Source organism: Theropithecus gelada, chromosome 4 (genome assembly GCF_003255815.1).
Source record: "Theropithecus gelada isolate Dixy chromosome 4, Tgel_1.0, whole genome shotgun sequence".
NCBI lineage: Eukaryota > Metazoa > Chordata > Mammalia > Primates > Cercopithecidae > Theropithecus > Theropithecus gelada.
In genome coordinates, this window is record NC_037671.1 from 166,660,666 (window position 1) to 166,672,346 (window position 11,681).

The 11,681-nt window shown below is 37.2% G+C and overlaps 1 pseudogene; it reads right to left on the reverse strand.

Annotated features, from left to right (window-relative positions):
* Positions 1 to 9,476: 9,476 nt before the first annotated feature.
* On the reverse strand, positions 9,477 to 10,126 carry LOC112623547 (annotated as a pseudogene).
* Positions 10,127 to 11,681: the final 1,555 nt, after the last annotated feature.

An 11,681-nucleotide genomic window follows, 5' to 3' on the forward strand; every position in this document is an offset into this window, starting at 1 on the left:
AAATAAATTATTTTTTTATTTTGTCCCTTCCTCCTTGTTTTTACATTGTTTGTTATCAGAGTCCTACTTTAGGGAGAAATAACACAAACCAAACATTTTATATTTCTCTGTAGATAAATTTTTCTAGCTCATTGATAGAAATCTAGATTTCCCTTCTGACATATAAAATAGAAAGAACTTAAAACCTTTGAAACACATGTCAGCTCCTGAATGTTTCAGAACTGTGACATAGTTGTTGGTGCTAAACCGTGATTATTAAAAAGAATATCCTTTAGACTCCCTATAAAAACATCCTTGTCTGTCCCTTTTTTACATTTATTGCAGGCTATGGGTTGTTCCGATGATGAAGTGGGGTAAATATGAGAGAAGTTGGAGAGAATACTTTAATATTTGGGGCCGCTAAGGTATTTGTGAAAGTTTTCTTCTTTATATCTGTTAAAATAAGATAAATCTCACATCAATGTTTTTTTTTTTTTTCATTTCTCATGATGCCAATAAAATTTTCTAATATATTTAATGAAATGATAGTGACAAAGTGGTCTTTAAAAAAACTGGTGGATAGAAAGATAAAATTTTTCTTCCAAATAGCTTTTAATAGCAACAACAGCAGCAAAGAAAAGCAGTGAAATATTTGTTTTGTGAGAAGAGCATCTGCTAACTTCACTAACGCAGTAGAATAAAATCATATGTTTAACAATATCTGACTTCATACATCTAGAAGAAGTCTAGTTTTTAGGGGCATTATTTTGTTACTGTGGATAATTAATATTACTAAAGGGGATACTAGTACATACAAATAAATGAAGATAAACATATTTTCTTCTTCCCAAAATATTTCTTATATGTGTCTGTTTCTATTTATTCTATTTTTCATCTGTAAAAATGAGATCTCTTGGAAAATATTTTTACATATTTTAAAGAATATTTAGAACATTAAGTGCTTTATTGAAGTACATGCTATTTATACCATAAATCATATCAAAATAAAACTACTGCTTTACTCTTTTTGAGCTCAACACAACTATGTGATGCAAAAGGCCCAAATCTGAAGAAGTTGAAAACAGATTATAATTAGTTTTATCTATTTGTGACCAATGTTCTCACCTCAAGGGCTTCAAAATCTCAATTTAATCTTGAAAAACACAAGATAGAGATGTCTATTACGTAAGTTAATATGTTCCTGCTTTATAAAATCTAGTAATTTTATTTCCATGTTATTTCAAATCCTTGAAGTTAATTACCTTTGTTGATCCCACATGATTTCCAATACTTCATTTTTTAAGGTATTATAAAACATTCTGGAGGATGTGTTGCTTATTTTTGAGTAATAATTCCTCACAATAAAAAACTAAATCTATTAGTTCTCAAGCCTTACTTCCTTAAAGCATGTCTCTGAAAAAAAAGGAGAATATACTTTTCTGTCAAGTGATGATGTCTAATAAAGCTATTGATTTATCTATTTTGACAGAACTATTTGGAAAAAAAACAGGTTTTGTTGCAAACTGATAAACATAAAGCATTGTGAGTCATCTTACTGCAGGCACTGTGATCTCAGCATTCTAAGCTTGTGTTACCTAGGTTATTATTTATTTCTGTGTTTATATTATAGCATTTTAAATTATGGTCTCTAAAAACATTCTCAGCCAGAAAAAACAAAGTTCAAGTTAATAGCCCTTAATTTAAATTTAAAATATATACCAGTGTATATACTTGACAGAAAAATAATCTTCCAAGTAAAACCTTAGAAAAGCAAACCACAAAAGCATGATTCTTGGTGAAAAACTATCCACTGAGAGAAGACAGGAGACTGCTCTTTTTCCACATTTCTACAAAACACACTCTTTTCTCTTTTGGTTGGGACAGCTGAAGCTTTGGAGTACTTTCTTCTAATGAGTATGAGAAGTTATCTTTTCCAGCATCTGTTCCTATTTTGGTGTGCATTCCTATACCGCAGATGCTGGAAAGCTAATGCTTTATTTTCACAAATGAGGTGCACTTATTCAAAACTTGTATTGAGAGTGATTTTGGTAGGAAAAGAGAACATTGCATAGAAGCCATTCATTTTGTTGATATAGAACTGGAATAAATATTCATAGCAGACTTCTGATCCTAAGATCAAGGCTAAAGTGGTGCAATGAGGTAAGCAGCAATTGGAGAGCAGTTGTCTGATTCCCCAACTTCTTAAATGTGCTGGTGGTAGCAGCTTCCTCAGCAGACCAGTTCTGTGGTGTTTCCTGTGAATCAATGCTGGAGATTCAGAGAAGAGCCCCTTCTCCAACCCTTCAAAATGTTCATAAGTGCAATCACTGTATTAAATATTGTTGCACTTAAAATGTAGCAAATATTGTCTGATGCATGAACTAAAGTCTGAGTTGAAATAGAGCTAACATGGATGAGAATGGACAAAGAGCTGGAGTAAATCGAATCTGCTGCCTGTAGCAGAATGGCATTTAACAGTCTACCTTAGAGAATAATTTGAAAGTATCCTAAGTCTAGAACTCATTGTTCTTTACAGTAGTAAGTTTTATATAACAAATTATATCTGTATATACATATATATATATATATTCACCATATTATTAGAACAAAGGAGAAAAATTCCGTGATCATTTGTTAAACAAAAGAAAAAGAAAAAATGAAAAAACTCAACACCCAATCATGAGACAAACCGTCAGCTAACAAAAAATAGGAGGCGACATTCTGATAAGGGTTCTTCAGAAAAATCTACCAATCTTTGTGTAAGTTCTGATGATACTACATGATAAAAGATTAGATATTTTCCACATAAATTGAGGAAGAAGACAAGAATGTCCCATTTCATCATGCCCTTTCAAGACTGTACAGAAAGTCTGAAGTGTAGTAAAGCAATTAAAAGGAATAAACATCATGAAAATAAAAAAAAAAGTAAAACTTTTTTATTTGCAGATGACAAAATATGAATAGAAAATCTAGGTAATACACAACCAAAAGAGTAAGTCTAAAGGTGAATTTATCAAAGACATAGTGTAAAATATCAATATACAAAGTCATGTATAGCTCTATTTTCTAGCGCCAAACAATTGGAGAATGATTTTGAAAAAATAAGGTAGCATAATAATAAAAATAAAGTATTAAATATAAGTTTAACAAAAAATGTGGAAAACTCTAAACATAAAACTATAAAACATTCATGAGAGAAAATAAAATCTAAATAAAGAGATATATAATGCTAATAGATTGAAAGACAATGTTATGAAGATATCAATTCTCCCCAAACTGATCTGTATGTTTAATGCAATCTCATTCAAAATTTCAACTTTTAAAAATGGACATGTCTATTCTAAAAGTTATATAAAATGCTAAAAAGACATAGTCATTGAAACAATCTTTACTAAAGAAGAAAGTAATGGAAGTTGACTTGCCGTAAAGCTACAGTAATCAAAACAATGTAGTATGAAAATATGATGAGATAAATAGTTCAGTGGAGCAGAAGAGAGTTCATTAATAGACTCATGGATAAAAAGTCATTTGATTTTCAACAAAGTCATGTGACAATTTAATTTTAAAAAGAATGCCATTTCAACAAACGGTGCTGCAACATGAATAAAAAACAATGTACCTCAAACCCCAATGCTCAACATACAAAAGTTATACATTTTTTATGAAAAAATATTAAGGTAAAATCTTCACCACCTTGGGGTGGGCAAAGATTTTTTAGAGAGGACACACACAAAAAGTAATCATAAAATAAAAAACTGATAAATTGAACATTAAAACTTAAAGCATCTACTCACCGTTAAGAAAAGAAATTATTCACAATACATATGGACATAATAAAGGAACTGCTTCCAGAATATCTTTTAAAAACTGCAATGAAACAGTACTACAAAAGAGAAACAAGAGACAAATTTTTAAAAGAAGACAAGACTTTGATGACACTTCACAAAAAATATATTAGCAGTAAGTACATGAAAATGTGTTCAACATCATCAGACATCTGATGCTGTAGGTCGTTTTCCCCGAGAATTAGACTTTGAGGTGGAAGTCAAAATGTTACATGTTTAAAGGAGGGCTCTTTGGCTAAACACCTGTGGAAAAAGGAAAATAAGTCAGATTTCTCAGGGGAGGCATTAGGCAGCCATGCTTAGACAGCAAAAATCTCATGTGAATTCCCCATGAGTGGATCTGAAGCTGGAATGGTCCATCAGAGTTATCCCAAGTTGGAGCAAGAGGCTAGACCTTTGTACTCCTCCAGTGAACAGACTTCATTGGAAGAGGCCTGTTCCCAGGAACAACAAAAGACACACGGACTCACAGGAAGTAGCTCTCTTAAGTAGAAGACATTTCCCAGAGAGTGCAGTTCTGGGAAGTTGAGGACTGGGAGCAGATAACATTCACAACCGGGGACGTAAGTGCTTCATTTCTGAAGAGGAGAAATAGGGTAACACGTGGTATCATCCACTATTTACTCATTGTGCCTTTTAGTTCTACTTTTCGACATAAGCTCTGGGAGTAGTTCCACCTGGATTCCAATGGGCCTCTTTCCCTGGGGGGAACTTAGAAAAGGGAAGTAAATGAAGCAATCCCCCATCACAGCAGCTGTTCTCAAGGCTATAACTAAATATCATCATCTCCCTCTACCATACATTCTCTATTCTCCTCAACCTTAGCCAGTAATTCTGTTGGTCTAAGTGGCCTTCCTATATACCTGAGGGGTTTGAGCTTCCACTCACCTTGCTCTTCTATGGCTGTTTCTATTGCACTTGTCTTTTTATTGTTACCTACATGGGTCACTAGATCACATGGGGACCACATATATTCTTCTCTTCCCTCAACATTAACAGCAGTCTTAATTCTTCCTGATGATCACAGTCAATTATCCCTTCCATAATGCTGGCTTTCTTAACTTGCTTGCAAGCCCCTTGGCCCAAAAAGCTTAATTAAGTTCCTGGTTGGTGGCCATGACAGAAAGTTTACCGGTTCTCTTGTGTCTCCTGGTGTAAGTTTTCCCTTTTGGGGGAGTAAGAATGTTTATACCTACGGAGGTCGATGTTGTGAAGTTGGGAAAAGCAATTTCCTCAAATAGGACACTAGAGGCAACAGTCATCAGAGCTGCTCACACTCTGTCCCCTGGTTCCCAGACCCTGTATTTTATTATTTGAGGACTCTCCACTTTAGAATGGTAATTGATAGTGTACTCTTCATTCTGGAGGATAATCGTCCATGCTTGCAGTGTATCATCTCTAATCTGAATCTCAGCTTTGCATTCAATAGGCCATCTCATCACTCTCATAGGCTGTCAGCTTCTCTGAGATATAGGATGTAATTAGACCAGTGAACCTCAAGATCCTGTGCCCATTTCTGCATCTCCTTAGCTGTTCATTGGATTTCTTGTCCTGATCAATGTAATTCAATGTTAGACTCCTAAGTTAGTGGAACAAGCACACTGAGCACTTTCATAGGAGATGGTAACTGGGAACCTCTGGATAGAAAAGGGAAACCCATATTCAGAATTGTGCCAGTTTCAGTCAAAATAAATTGCTGCACCTTTCATGGCAAAAGGGGCCCCAGGGAGTAAACTTGCCAGCAAAAGGCTGGTAAATCCCTTCCAGTGGGATGCTGAATCAGTGATTATGTGTTGGGCTTATTTGCTGGGAAGTAAATATTTAACAGTGTCAGTATAGTTATCAGCTATGGTGAATGGGAGCCTGGCCTGTTGGGCCCATGTCTAGGCCCCATCTCTTCCACCATACCTACCATATTCAGACATCCATTATGTCGGCACAGGGGTAGCTGATGCAGAAGCTAGGCTAGGGCCACTAGCAGAATCATGCTGTTTAGTGTGTTATTGAATCCCTTCTGAGATGAATACTACCTAGTAGACAATGAGATGTTGTACATTGCATTCCTTGCCAGCAGATCAGTCCACACGCCTATAGTCCATACCTCCTTGCCTCTGATTTTCCAATCTTTTCTTTTCATGTCGCCAGACCAAACAACCAGAGCAATTGCTTTCACTCATGATTGTACTCTCAGCTGTCTACTCTTCTGCCCAAAATTGACAATCAAATTCACCATCCGTAATGCCTTTGAGGAGGATTTCCTCTTACTTCTGTCTTTCAGAACTACCCCTGAGTGGAACCAAAGTGCAACTTCAGTTTTTAGCTTGCACACACATAATGAACTGAACCATCTGTGAACCAAACTTTTTAAAATTTCCTTCTGTATTAGTCAGGGTTATCTAGAAGGACAGGATAAATAGGATAGATATATATATATAAGAGAGTTTATTAAGGAGTATTGACTCACACAATCACAAGGTGAAGTCCCACAATAGGCCGTCTGCAAACTAAGGAGCGAGGAAGCCAGTCCAAGCCCCAAAACCTCAAAAGTAGGGAAGCCGATGGTGCAGCCTTCAGTTTGTGGCTGAAGGCCCAAGAGCACCTGGCAAACCACTGGTATAGGTCCAAGAGTCCAAAAGCTGAAGAACTTGGAGTCTGACGTTCGAAGGCAGGAAGCATCCACCACGGGAGAAAGACGGAGGCCGGAAGACACAGCCTGTCTAGTCCTTCCACGTTCCACTGCCTGTTTTTATACTAACCACACTGGCAGTTGAGTAGATGGTGCCCACTCAGATCATGGGTGGGGCTGCCTCTCCTAGTCCACTAACTCAAATGTTAATCTCCTTTGGCAACACCCTCACAGACACACCCAGGAACAATACCCTGCATCCTTCAATCCAATCAAGTTGACACTCAATATTAACCATCACACCTTCCCTATCAGCTGGTCATAAGGGATGCGCATCCCATGTGGTCATAGGCATAAACTGAAGGGTGGATGTCTGGGTCACATGGGGATGCAACTGTTTTATTTCTTCCAGCCATGGTTATGTCTGAACTAAGATTAACAACTTCCATGTTACGATGGGTTGCTGCTGGGCCTCTCAATCTTGTGACTTGTTGAAGTTGACTGAATGCAGATCGAAATGGGCAATTATGGCCTCATGGTCATATCATGAACCATGGTCAGGCATTCCAATTCTCCACTGAGACTCAGCAGCATATCAGGTGCTTTTTTACAAAAGGCATATAATTTTTCACTAAAAATTACGCAGCCTTGCTTCAGAATCTGAGGAGTCTACATAGGGCTTGCTGTAAAACTACTCCTGCGTGTTTCTTCAGATACTGTTAATATTATAGGGTATTCTTCATGACAGTGTTTATATGAATCAAGTGGTACTGTTACATAAGCCAGAGCCTGAGACTGATTCAAAGCCTTTCTTGCTCTGGAAACCACTGAAGCTGGTGAATTGAAAGGCATTTCATTTCACTTTTTGTATGAGCCAGAACTGTAGTTCTGGTATGGATTAAGTTGTCTTAATGACCTAGCAGCATGTCAGGCATTGCATTTTCTTTACCATGTGGTAGAGCAAGATGCAAAAATCTGTCCTGTACTTTAGAAGAGATGTCGTGGTATACCAGAACTACTGGATCCTTAACTACTTAACCAAGTCTTTATGGTTCAACTCTCATTCTATGGAGAATATATTTCTTACCAAGGCCTTCAACCAACTTGACAATTTCTGCTCATCTAATTTTATTTTCTTGAGGTCATGAATATACTGGACTGGGATGATGATACCACTGACATCCACCACGATTTTTCTGGTCTTGTAGGGACAAGATTGGTGAACAAAATGGGAATATAATTGGGACCACACTCCTGCATTTTTAGGTATTTAAGGGTGGCACCAAACCCTGTAATTCCTCACAAGGATTGAATATGCTTTTGTTTGTTATCTTAGAGGGATAACTATTGAGTAAATGAGTTATTCTATTGATATCATTATAATTTTTTATGTCAATCAGGCTCAAAATTTGATACTACTCTTCCCCACATCTAATGAGTCACCAGATCTTCTAAACTAACTCTGAAAAATTCAAAACCCCTCCCCTTTGCTCAATCATTATTATTTTTTTTTTTAAAAAAAAACCTCTGCAATTATTAGTTTATTAGTATCGTCCAGGACTCAGATGTTCAGTATTCCTCCTGAAATTACATAAACCAATGCAAATGGAAAGAATCTAAGTCAAAATTATATAACAAAACAGCACTCCATCACAAAAGCATGTAAAATTACAAGAATGCTATTTTAAAATACTGGCACTTTAAGAAAATGATAATCTCGAAAACCACAAAATTGCCAAATTGTTCCCTAAACTGCTAAGCAGATAATGACTAATGAATGAGTTTGTTTTGTAAAGAAAAATCATTCAAATAAATTGAATAATTCATACTGAGATGCAAAGTTTAAGTGTCTTCTTTCCTCCTATCTACTTGGATTTATAAAAGGGCAAACCATAATATAGGAAAATATACCCTATTTTGAATGTGGCATCTTCATTTTAAAAGCTGACCCAATTAATTAAAAATACTTGTAATGGAAAGTCTTGTTTCCTGAGCAGTCCATATTGAGATAAATGGGAAAAGACATCTGCAGCCAGCATTTTCATAGTCTTCGCTGAGACTAATGTCAACAAAAAATTTAATATGGCAGTCTTGTATTTTAAGCTCATGCTTTTGGGGATACATTTTCAGGTCTTCTTTAATGTGGGAACTGCAAACTTTAACTGCCATTGCATGGTAATGGCAGTTAAAGAATAGAGTCCTCATGTAAAGGTTAGGACATATTTTTCTATTAGTCCTTCAAGGACAGACTTTCAAAATGTTTGATTCTAATAATCCCATGCTTTGAGTAGATTGATTACTCTTCAGTTTGTAAATGTAAGTGGGCTATGTGAAATTTCTTAACTGATCAAGATTTTGGATGTTCAGTTATGCATGAAAACTATCTCAATTTAACTTTACCCCTATTATGGTATGCAGGGTGTGTAGACAAAACTTATTATTAGCTAACTATATGAAAGGATAAACACTGTAATAATTCATGTGATTCAAAATGGGCAAAAGCAAAAGACTAACTTCTCCTCAAGAAGAAAAATTTCACACCTATGAAAAGGACAACAATATCAATTTAAAATAAATGTATTTACTTAGAAGCATTCAGAATGTTAACAAAACAGCTGCAACTTTTTTTTTCTTTTTTTGCAATTACAGAGTGGTATTCAGTTAATAGAACAACAATTATTTCGTATAAGCTGCATCAGAGACAACTGAAAATGAAAAAACTACCATCCTCATATATAACTAATTTGTGCTGTGCACCAACAAGAACCTGCTTTAAATTTCCATGCCAATTTACAACCCCCATACTGTACCAGGCAAGGTTAGTGGCTATTGAAAATACCACCAGGACAGGGCTATCTAAAGACATATTCGGTAGTGTGTTAACTATACAAAAAAAAGATACTGTGCAGTTTAAAAACAAATCTTACACAGCCTTACATTTCAATTTTTTTCTTTAAAAAGAGTGAGTTGTGTACAGGGGGGTTCAATGGTTTGTAGACAAGAAAAAAAACTGCGCTAGAACCAACTTATTCATCATCATCCTCTTCTTCATCTTCATCTTCATCTTCCTCCTCATCCTCTTCATCTTCTTCAACTTCCTCCTCTTCCTTCTTTTTCTTGCTTTTTTCAGCCTTGACAAACTCCCTTTTTTGCTGCATCAGGCTTTCCTTTAGGTCAATATGCAGCAATATCCTTTTTGTATCTTCCCTTCAGCTTCGCAGCCTTCTTTTCATAAGGCTACTTGTCATCTGCAGCAGTCTTATTCCACATCTCTCCCAGTTTCTTCGCAACATCACCAATGGACAGGCCAGGATGTTCTCCTTTGATTTTTGGGCGATACTCAGAGCAGAACAGGAAGAGGCCAAAGGAGGCCTCTTGGGTGCATTGGGATCCTTGAACTTCTTTTTTGTCTCCCCTTTGGGAAGGATATAGGTTTTCATTTCTCTTTCATAACGGGCCTGTCTGCCTTTGCCATATCTTCAAATTTTCCTTTCTCTTTAGCAGACATGGTCTTCCACCTCTCTGAGCACTTCTGAGAAAACTCTGAGAAGTTGACTGAAGCATCTGGGTGCTGCTTCTTGTGCTCCTCCCGACAAGTTAGCACAAAAAATGCATATGATGACATTTTGCCTCTCCGCTTCTTAGGATCTCCTTTGCCCATGTTTAGTTATTTTTCCTCAGCAAGGCACCGAGTCGCCCAGCGCCCGTCTGGCTCTCACTTGCCCCTGCACTATCACTATGGAGCTCAATGTACTGAAATGGCTGTCGCTCAATCATTATTATTATTGTACTAGTTCAGGTATTTATGTCTTTTTTTCTAGGTTATTATGTAAAACTTTTGTTTATATTCAAGCTCTTTCCAATCCAATTTATTATCTTAATGCAATATTCTTTTTTCAAAACCTTCCCCATACTCAAAAGATATTGGCTATTTGTAGTCTATAAAAACCTAGAGACTGTAAATTCCTCCACAGTTCATCTCTGTCATTAAGCCTGGATCTGCTCACCGAAATGCTTCAATCCTGGGATTATGGCTAGATATGTTAGTGGTGCCACATATTTGAGTTACCAGTGGTGAATCCTTACAGGTCTGCAGCAACCTCAATTCTTGCCTCCTCTGAAGAAAGAATTTGATGGAGGAGCATAAGACTGAAGAAGAGACCAAGGCAAGCTTTAGAGAAGGAGTGAAAGTTTATTAACAAGCTTTAGAGCAAAAATGAAAAGAAAGTAAAGTACATTTGGAAGACGGCCAAGTGGACATCTTGGAGGACAAGCGTGGGATTTGACCTTTTGACTTGGGGGTTTTAGATGTCAGCATACTTCCAGGATCTTGTGTCCCTTCTCCCCTGATTCTTCCCGTGGGGTGGGTTGTCCACATGTGCAATGGCCTTGTGGAGGGAATGCACATGTGGAGGGGAGCATGCACAGTGTGTTTAGTGGAGTTGTATGCATGTTCACTTGAGGCATTCTTCCATTGCCAGTGGAATGCCCCTGGAAGGTCACGTACCTGTTAAACTCCGCTATTTTACCTTTTAATGCACATGCTTGAGCACACCCACTCAACTCCTGGCATCTTATCCAGAAGCTGCTTATCACTAGTTTCAGGCCTTTTCTTTTTTTTCTTTTCTTTTTTTTTTTTTTTTTTGAGATAGAGTTTCACTCAGCTGCCCAGGATAGAGGGCAGTGATTTGATCTCGGCTCACTGCAAACACTGTCTCCAGGGTTCAAGTGATTCTCCCATCTCAACCTCCCTAGTAGCTTGGATTACAGGCAGCCGCCATCATGCCTGGCTAATTTTTGTATTTTAGTAGAGGCGGGGTTTCACCACATTGGCCAGACTGGTCTTGTCCTAACCTCAGGTGATCCGCCTGTCTCGGCCTCCCAAAATGCTAAGATTACAGAAGTGAGCCAGCACGCCTGGCCTGTTTCAGGTATTTTCTACCTATGGGGACAATGCCTTTCCTTGGTGCTGGCTGCAACCAGTTATTATTTGAGAGAGACAGTTAGCAACCGCCTGACTATCACCTGATGGGCACCTAACATTCCTAGTTGGTGGTGGGGGGGCGTCCCTTGCCTGACTACCTACTGTAACAGAGATCATGTATCTTTCTATGGTGAAAAATGACAGCTGAAAGTGAAATTTACATTTAGATCAATTTCAGCTCAATTCTAAAAAGATATTTTAGGGAAGTAGAAATACTTTATTCCAGAAGATATTATTTAGTTACGCA